Source organism: Pteronotus mesoamericanus, unplaced genomic scaffold (assembly GCF_021234165.1).
Source record: "Pteronotus mesoamericanus isolate MK-2021 breed Mesoamerican mustached bat unplaced genomic scaffold, CSHL_Meso_final scaffold_31, whole genome shotgun sequence".
Lineage (NCBI taxonomy): Eukaryota > Metazoa > Chordata > Mammalia > Chiroptera > Mormoopidae > Pteronotus > Pteronotus mesoamericanus.
In genome coordinates this window covers 26,563,687-26,572,233 of record NW_026555312.1, presented here as the reverse complement: position 1 = coordinate 26,572,233, position 8,547 = coordinate 26,563,687, and positions in this window count along the sequence as shown.

The following is an 8,547-nucleotide window of genomic DNA, read 5'->3' as shown; positions in this document are numbered from 1 at the left end:
AACCCTTCCAAAGTTATTATAAGAAAATTGAGAATAGGAGAAAAAGAATATCCCTTACAGACCCAACAAATCCTTTTCTCTGCACACTTAACTGTTCAGAGATGAAGTGCTGTGATGTCTGGGATTTGCTTCAATCAGGAATGAATGAAGTCATTAGGGTATGAAAGACATGAGATTCGTGATTGGTGAAGCTTTATGATGGAGCACTGTGTGTGTTTGACACTGTTCCTGGTTAACTTTGGACCATTATCTCTTACTCTCCTTCTGGCAGTTCTTCCCCAGTTTTCTATTGAGCACTTGTGAATGACAGATTCAATCTTCCGCTTTCTTTCCCCGCACTTTGTAGAACTGAACAATTTTATACATACTCGTGACTTCAAATTCTACTCATATGCCCATGTCTAACAAATCTGCATCTTTCACCTAGAAATTTCTCCTGAACTCCAGTGTGCATTTTTAAGTGTATTTTATTGATTACGCTATTACAGTTGTCCCATTTTCCACCCTTTATCCCCCTCCACTGTGCACTCCCCCATTAGCATTCCCCACTCCTAAGTTCATGTCCATGGGTCATACATGTAAGTTCTTTGGCTTCTCCATTTCCTATACTATTCTTAACCTCCCTCTGTCTATTTAGTGCCTACCAATTATGCTTCTTATTCCCTGTACCTTTTCCCCCATTCTCCCCCTATTCCCTCCCTGCTGATAACCCTCCATGTGATCTCCATTTCTGTGATTCTCTTCCAGTTCTAGTTGTTTTCTTAGTTTATTTTTGTTTTTGTTTTCTTTTAGGTTAAGTTGTTGATAGTTGTGAGTTTGTTCTCATTTTACTGTTCATAATTTTTATCTTTTTCTTAGATAAGTCCCTTTAAGACTTCATATAATAAGGGCTTGGTGATGATGAACTCCTTTAACTTGACCTTATCTGGGAAGCACTTTATCTGCCCTTGCACTCTAAATGATACCTTTGCTGGATAGAGTAATCTAGGATGTAGGTCCTTGCCTTTCATGACTTTGAATACTTCTTTCCATCCCCTTTGCCTGCAAGGTTTCTTTGGAGAAATCAGCTGATAGTCTTATGGGAACTGCTTGCAGGTAATGGTCTCCTTTTGTCTTGCTGCTTTTAAGATTCTCTCCTTATCTTTAATCTTGGGCAATTCCATTATGATGTGTCTTGGTGTGTGCTTCCTTGGGTCAAATTTCTTTGGGACTCTCTGAGCTTCCTGGACTTCCTGGAACTCTATTTCCTTTGCCAGGTTGGGGAAGTTTTCCTTCATTATTTGTTCAAATAAGTTTTCAATTTTTTGGTCTTCCTCTTCTCCTTCTGGCACGCCTATGATTTGGATGTTAGAAAATTTAAAGTTTTCCCAGAGATTCCTCAGCCTCTCACTCTTTTCAATTCTTGTTTCTTCATTGTCTTCCAGGTGAATATTTCTTTCTTTCTTCTGTTCCAGATCATGGATTTGAGTCCTGGTTTCTTTCCCTTCACTGTTGGTTCCCTGTATATTTTTCTTTATTTCACTTTGCATAGGCTTCACTTCTTCCTCTATTTTGTGATCATACTCAATCATTTCTGTGAGCACCCTGATTACCAGAGTTTTGAACTTTGCATCTGATAGGTTGGCTCTCTCCTCATCCTTTAGCTCTATTGTTGGAGTTTTGATCTGTTCTTTCATTTGGGCCATATTTCTTTGTTTGGGGGCACTTTTTAAATTTAAGGGGCGGAGCCTTATGTATTCACCAGCGCAGGGCAACCCACTTGGCTGCATTATGGCACTGTATGTGGGGGAGGGATCAAGAGGGAACAATGCCACTTGTTCAGTTCTTGTCCCATTTTCAGTCACTTCCCCCAATACCCACAAGCAAATTGGGCCCTTTTGGTGCTGAATACTGAGTGGGTGGGTTTGCGTATGTTCAAGGACCCCATGGGTCTCTCCAATAACTCTCCTGTGAGGCTGGGGATTTTTCCCACCACCACAACTCTCACAGGTTTTTACAGCCAGAGGTCTTGAGGCTTCAGTTTCCTGCACTGCAGTCCCAGGTTGCGTGATCTGCCTTGCTTCTCAGTTGTTCATTCTGGCATACCCACACATGAATATGGGACTGCCTGGTCCACCAGCTGCCACCTCACCTGCCCACCCAGTCCTCCAGCCACCACCTTGCTGCTCTCTGCCATGGCTGCCAGTCTCTGCCTCTCCTACCAGTCTGGATAAATATTTCTTCTTTAACTCCTTGGTTGTTGGACTTCCATACAGTTTGACTTTCTGGTAGTTCTGTTTGTTTTTTGTTTTTAAATTTGTTGTTGTCCTTCTTTGGTTGTGTGAGGGAGCAAAGCATATCTACCTATGACTCCATCTTGGCCAGAAGTCCCAGTGTACATTTTTAACTGTAAGCCTTACAGGCACCTTAAGTTCAATGTGTCAATGGCTAAACATACTTTCTCCTCCTCAGAATAGCCCCTTCCCCTGTACCTCCCATTTCCACAAAGGACCTCAGCACTTCCTCTTACCCAAGCCAAGAACATGAGAGTTATCCTGGATTTGACCATTTTTTTTCAATTATACTTGACATTCAATACTATTTTGTATTAGCATCAGGTGTACAACATAGTAGTTAGACATTTATATAATTTACAGTGTGATTCCCTTGTAAGTCTGGTACCCACCTGGCCACCATGCATATTTATTACACTATTATTGACAATATTCCCTATGCTGTCTTTTATATCCCCATGACTATTTGTAACCACCAATTTGTACTTCTTAATCACTTCACCTTTTTCACCCAGGCTACCTACTCCCACCCACCCCCAATCTGGCAACCATCAGTTTGTTCTCTGTATTTATGAGTCTGTTTCTGTTTTGTTTGTTCATTTACTTTAGTCTTTAGATTCTAAATATAAGTGAAATCATATGATATCTGTCTTTCTCTGTCTAACTTATTTCAGTTAGCATAATATCTTCAAGCCCCATCTATGTTGTCACAAATGGTAAGATTTCCTTCTTTGTTATGGCCAAGCAATATTCCAGTGTGTGTGTGTGTGTGTGTGTGTAATCACTTCTTCATCTAGTCATCTATTGATGGGCACTTAGATTGCTTCCATAGCGTTGTAAATGATGCTGCAATGTACACAGGAGTGCATTCATCCATTGAATTAGTGTGTTGGATTTCTTTAGATAAATCCCCAGAAGTGAAATTGCTGTGTCATAAGGTAGCTCTATTTTTAATTTTTTTAGAAACCTCCATACTGTTTTCCATAATGGCTGACCAATTTGCAGTCCCACCAACAGTGCATGAGAATTCCCTTTTTTCCACATCCTGTCCAACATGTTTGTTGATTTACTGAAAATAGCCATTCTGACAAGTGTGAGGTGATATCTCATTACGATTTTAATTTGCATTTCTCTGACGATTAGTGACACTGAGCATCTTTCCAAATATCAACTGGCCATCTGTCTGTCCTGTGTAGAGAAGTTTCTATTCATATCCTCTGTCCATTTTTTAATCAAATTGTTTGGTTATTTTGGTGTTAAGTTGTAAGAGTTCTTTATGAAAGTTGGACATTATCCACCTATAGAATGTATTATTGGCAAATATCTTCTCCCACTCAGTAGGTTTTTGTAGGGTTTTTCCCCCCATCTTTTGATGATTTCCTTTGCTGTGGAAAACCATTTATTTTGATGTGGTCTCATTTGTTTGTTTTCATTGCCCAAGGTGATATATATATATATATATATATATATATATATATATATTCTTAGTTTATAAATATATAAACTAAGAGCGATGCCAGAGAGTTTACTGCTATGTTTCCTTCTAGGAATTTCATGGTTTCAGGTCTTACAATTAAGTCTTTAATCCATTTGCATTTATTCTCATCTATAGTATAAGAAAGTGGTCTAGTTTTATTTTGTTCACGTATCTGTCCAGTTTTCCCAACACCATTTATTGAATAGGCTGCCTTTGTGTCATTGTATATTCTTTCCTCCTTTGTCATAGATTAATTGACCATATAGTTGTGGGATTATTTATGGGCTCTCTGTTCTGTTCCATTGACCTATGTGTCTGTTTTTGTGCCAGTACCATGTTATTACATGGTACCTTGTAATAACAAGTAAACAGTTACCTTGTAATAGTTTGATATTACAGGCAACATGGTACCTTAAACTTTGTTTTTTATCAAGATTTCTGTGACTATTCAAGGTCTTGTAGTTCCATATAAATCTTAGGATTATTTCTAGTTCTGTTTCAAGTGTCATTAGTATTTTGTTAGGTATTGCACTGAATCTGTAGATTGATTTCAGTAATATGGATAGTTTAACAATGTTAGTCCTTCCTATCTGTCAGCACAGTATATGTTTCAATTCATTTGTATCTTCTTCAATTCCTTTCTTCCACATCTTAAATCTTTTTTGAGTGCAGATACTTGACCTCTTTGGTTACGCTTATTCCTAGGTATTTTTTTATGTAATTGCAAATGGGATTGTTTTCTTAAATTTTCTTCCTGGTAGTTTATTATTGGTATATACAGAGCAACTGATATCTGAATATTAATTTTGTATCCTGCTACTTTACTGAGTTAATTAAACAGTTCTAATAGTTTCTGGTGGAGCTTTTAGAGTTCCCTCTAAATAGTATCATGTCATCCACGAATAATGTTAATTTACTTCTTCCTTTGCAATTTGGATACCTTTTATATTTTTCTTGCCTGATTGCTGTGGCTAGGACATTCAATATTATGTTGAATAAAAGTGATGAAAGTGGACAACTTTTTTTGTTACTGATCTTAAGAAAAATGCTTTAGCTTTTCCCCATTACGTATGATGTTAGCTGTGGGATTGTCATAAGTGGCTTTTATTCTGTTGGGGTATGTTTTCTCTATTTGCACTTTATTGAGGTTCTTTTTTTTTTAAATCGTAAATAGGTATTGGATTTTGCCAAATGTTTTCTCTGCATCTACTGATACAATCATATGATTTTAATCCTTCATTTTGTTTATATGTTATATCACATTAATTGATTTGCAGATATTGAACCAACCTTGCATCCCAGGAGTAAATCTCACTTGATCATAGAGTATCATCTTTTTAATGTATTGCTGCATTTGATTTACTAATATTTTTTGAGGATTTTTTTTCATCTATATTCATCATGGATATTGACCTGTAATTTTCTTTTGTAATGTGTTTGTCTCATTTTGGAATCAGGGTAATGCTGACCTTGTAAAATGAGCTTGGAAGCCTTCCCTCCTCTTGAACTTCTTGAAAGAGTTTGAGAAGGATATGTGTTAATTCTTCCTTGAATGTTTGGTAAAATTCACCTATGCATCCATCTGCTCCAGACACTCTGTTCAATTTTCTGTTTCTTCTTGATTCAGTCTTAAAAGCTTGCAAAGAAATTTATGCATTTTTTTCATATTTTCCAATTTGTTGGCATATAATTGTTCATAGTATTTTCTTATAATCCTCTATTTCTCTGGTGCCAGTTGTCACTTCTCCTCTTTCATTTCTGATTTTATTTGTTTAGGTCCTTTCTTTTTGTGTTGATGAGTCTGGTTAAAGGTTGTCAATCTTGTTTATCTTTTCAAATAACCAGCTTTTGTTTTCATTGATTGTTTATAATTTTTAGACTATATTTTTTTTATTTCTGCTGTTAACTTTATTATTTCCTTCTCTCTACTCAGTCTGGGCCTTGATTATTATTCTTTTATAAGTCTCAATCATCTACCTTAAATTATAATTTCTTATGCAGGCACAACATTTTTTTCTAACCAAGTTAATGGTGAGATCAGTAGATGGAAAATAATGCATCATTTTCATCTCTGTAGCACCTACTAAAATACCTTACACACCACAAGGAAGGTAAGTGCCTGTTGAATGAGTCATTTGTGTTTGGAAGCAGTTAAATTCTGTAAGTATTAGCTCAACTTACTAAATTCTATGTGATTCTATAAAATGTCCAGGAAAGGCAAATCCACAAAGGTCAAAAGCTTACACAGTGCTTGCTGAGGTTGGGAATGGGAACAGAGATTGCAAATCAAACACAAGGGGTCTTTCTAAGGTGAGAGAAAATTTTAAAGCTGGATTGTGGTAATGACTGTATTAACCCTGTAAATTTACTAAAAATCATTCAATTGTATACCTCAAAATGTGAATTGTATGGTATGTAAATTATTTCAACAAAGCTACTTAAGGAAAAAGGAAGGAAAGAAGGAAGGAAGGAAGGGAGGGAGGGAGGGAGGGAGGAAGGGAGGGAGGGAGGGAGCATCCTAAATTTATTTACACAGAACCAATAAGAATATGCACTTACCATAACTGGAACTGGGACTCTACTAAAAAGCACAAGAACTTCTACCCACATAGGTCAGATATAATGAACACTTTTGAGGACTGTGAATTTTTCTCTCTGTGAAGTAACTGTCAGCACTGGTTCAAAAATCTACCGCGGTAACTATTAAGTCTTTGAAAAATATTTTGCAAGAAATCTAAAAACTACATGGCCATACAATAAAGTTGAAGACCCCAAAATACTTCTAAGATTTGAATTTTTCATGACTTCTGAGATACCTCTCCGATCTTTGCTTCTGAGCCACAGCTTTTTTGGGGGGTTGGGGAAAATCATGTGACACCTCCCAGGGGCAGGAGAAGATTGGGGTTTTTGAATTCCAGTTCTGACCCTGTGAGAGAAGAAGGGCCTTTTTCTGAGGTAAAACTTACCCAAACACTTTTCTTGAGATGAAAAACCCCTTATTTTCTAAAGATGCTTCTCAGTGCAAGAAAATATACTAAAATGTTCACAGGGATTAAGAGTTTCATCTCCTTTAAAAATGTTTATAACGAGCTTGTATTAAAAAAAAATAAGAACTATTAACTTCATAGCACTTTATGTACATTGGCGAAAGTGAGTGCTACCCCAACAGTATGTTTATTTGTGTTTTTCTTTAGTGCTAAAGTGATGGCATTTATTGGCATCCCCACTAGCGCACTGCCACGTGGGCCGCTGGCCTTGCTCTCAGAAAGGACTCACATCAATTTGATAGCTGGCTTTACCACACAGGTGCCTTTAACAGAGTCCCCAGCCCTCCAACATTTGATTAGGAAGATTGTTTGGCTGACACACAACCAGGCTATGAGAGCTGTAACAGCAACTTCCTCACTCTTTAAGCCACAGAAGTCCACACCTGCCTGGCATTTTCTTCTCATGTGAGCTCTGCTCTGTTTCTGCTGATAGCACTTCCTTTGTGGCTAGTAGTTCTGTTCACCAAAACTCAGAGCTCTCTCTTTGTGAAGTGGCATGAACGGAAGACAAGAGAGATTTGGAGGGGATGAAAGAAGAGAACTGTTATTTTTTAGGGTTAGGCCATCCTAGCAAGCTAGGGGTGGGGTAGGTGAAGTTTGAGGAATTGTTGACTGCTCTGCAGAAGCAGTTCAGAGAAATCTGAAGGTGGGGGTTAGAAAAGATTTGAGGGGGATAAAAGGAAGACAGACAATGCAGAGCTACATAGCAGGAGACAGGAGTCTGAAGCAAAAGGAAGGTCTGTGAGAAATTCCTGCACTGGGGTGGCTGAAGGACTTTTAAAAATAATGCTATCAAAAAAAAATAGGGCTGTCTACTATTTTACCTTCAGTTCTGTATCTCTAAGTTTCACTAAAGACTTCTAGACATACACATGCCCTATGTGGGAGATTTTAGGGGACATTAGAGAAAAGGCGCTGAGTGCCAAAGCAGGCCCTGCCCAGGGTGGGAGGGAGAGGCTGGCCCTGGCAGATGAAGGCTGGAGGAGAGGAGTCTCAGCAGAGCACATGTGTGGAGGCAGAAGTGGCTTCTTAACACACAGCTTTCGAGAGTCCCTGTGTAACAGAATGACAGCTTCTATGCAATTCTGAAACAGATGTGTGGGCCCAATTGCCCACCACCAAGACTTCCAATGTCAGAGTTTCATTAAAAAAAAAAAAAAAGAAAAGGGAAAGGACTGGTTTATTTAAAAGTTCTACAGATTTAGAATAATGATGGAATTCTGCCATTAAGTCCCACTCCCTTTAAAATACCTACAAACACACACACACACACACACACACACACACACACTACTGCCTCCCTTTTGGCACACCAGGCCAGTTAGAGGTACCATCTCTGAGGAGAAAAAAAATCCACAGCTCAGCATTCCCCTGGTTTCAGTTCAGTATCTCAGGTATCTCCAATTAATCCGTGCTTGGCTGGATAGGTCCCACAGTTCCCCAGCACCTTGGGCCCTGTCATCGTGTAACTTCAGCTCTTAATCCAAAACTGTATGGCACCTCCTCATGGCAGGCGAGTGTGGGTCCTCCTGAACCCTGTCAACCCTCATGGCCAAGACAGAGAATAGTTGCCACACTTAAGGTTTCAATCCTGGCCCGGAGGTTCCTGTAACCTGTTTCTCACTCCTACCACAATCAGCTACATCTGCCCATTCTGTGGTATCTTTTGCCTTCCTCCAGCTGTCACTGTTAGTCTGGGCAGGCATGGCCTAGTGATGCAGAGATAATGGCCTCCGTACCTCTCTCACAA